The sequence below is a fragment of the Crocuta crocuta genome, unplaced genomic scaffold, assembly GCF_008692635.1.
Source record: "Crocuta crocuta isolate KB4526 unplaced genomic scaffold, BGI_CrCroc_1.0 scaffold143, whole genome shotgun sequence".
In the NCBI taxonomy this organism is placed as follows: Eukaryota; Metazoa; Chordata; class Mammalia; order Carnivora; family Hyaenidae; genus Crocuta; species Crocuta crocuta.
Genome location: NW_027529175.1, coordinates 7,451,393 through 7,453,066, shown reverse-complemented (window position 1 = coordinate 7,453,066; position 1,674 = coordinate 7,451,393).

Below are 1,674 nucleotides of genomic sequence, written 5' to 3'. Positions count from 1 at the left end.
GCCGTCCCCCGGCACTGCGCACACACACCCGAGTCAGGGCCTTTGCCTGGGGTCGACCCGCCTCCCCAGAGGCTCTGACCATCCCATCTAAAATCACACCCCCTCCCCCATGCCCCCTTCCCCTCTCCTGCTTTGTGCTTCTCCCCTGCGTGCCTGGCCCATCGCCGTCCTCCCTGCTGGGTCCACACCCCGCGTGCGCTCTCCCCCCACAGAGCACTGCGCCAGCAGGGGTGGGGCCGCTGCTCTACCCCGGGTTCCGGGCCGGGAGCCCAAGAAGGACCCAGAGCATCTCCTCCTTGCGTCTTCGTCTGGAGCCCGACGCCAGCCTCAGCCTCCCGGGGAACCCAGGGCAGGTTTCTGCAAAGCGAAATGCCGGAGGGAGACCCCTGCAGCCTCTCTGTCACCCAGAGCAGTCCTGCGCCCCACGCGTCCCCGCGCCCAGCGAGGCCCCTTCTCTTCAGTTCATTAATTTAGTCAACAGCCAGAGTTTCTGAAAGTGTCTACAGTAGAATTGGGGCTCCCTCCAGACGGCATGTGAGGCGTACATGAACCTCTTTTCCCCTGGGGCGTTTCATGGNCTGGGGCCCCCGGTCAGGTGAAGACACTTCAGAGGCTGCATTTCCAAGTCAAAGCAGGCCACAAAGTATTTAGGGAATTCCACAAAAGAATAGGCAAGCCACAAATCAGAGGTGCTGTGCTGGGGTGCCTTTTACACCCGACAGTCCTAAAAATTCAGGGGAAGAGATATTCTTGATGTTTGAATGTCCCCTCCGTCTGAAGTGTCAGCACCCTGCTGTCCCCGGCTCTGTCCCCGGCTCTGTCCCCAGGCTCTGTCCCCCAGCTCTGTCCCCAGCTCTGTCCCCGGCTCTGTCCCCAGGCTCTGTCCTCAGCTCTGTTCCCAGCTCTGTCCCCCAGCTCTGTCCCCGGCTCTGTCCCCGGCTCTGTCCCCAGGCTCTGTCCTCAGCTCTGTCCCCAGGCTCTGTCCCCGGCTGTGTCCCCGGCTCTGTCCCCAGGCTAGCTTGTCCGTGGGCCTTCAGTAATCATGGAAGTCGCCCATGGGCCAAGGCAGGGCAGCTGCCCTTCCCGACAGCCCTCACTGCCATCCCACATCCCTGGAGGGCAGATGTGCTGCCCTGTGTGCATTTACACACCCATACATCCCGTCTACACCTGGTCCCATTTCACTCGTTCCCTGGAAGAGCCCCAAGGCCTTCTAGAGCAGAGGTGGGCAAACGCATGCCTGTGGCTGGGCCTGGCCCTCGGCCTGTTTTGTAAATAAAGTTTTATTGGCACATGTCCCACTGTCTTCTGTTTCCTTGTTATCCACAGCTGCTTTCAGGCTGCAGCCGTGGGGTTGAGCGGTTGTGGTGGAGGCCACGTGGCCCGGAGAGCTGACCGTTCTCTGGCCTTCAAAGAAGATGTTCACGTGTTTAGACAGCTTTATACAGCCTCCTTGGCGACCCTCCAGGGACAAACAGGAAGGTGCATGCCGTGTGTCTTTGTGCACACAGTCCCTGCCTGGGGCGCCCTTCCAGATGAAGCTGCTTCTCTTCAGGCTGAGGACACATGTCACATCAGCCATGAAGGTTTTCCTGAAAATATGCCCATTATCCACTTCCTTCCCCTCCCTTCTCCAGGGGCTGCAGGGTGTTCCCCACCCAGGTCCCTGCAGCC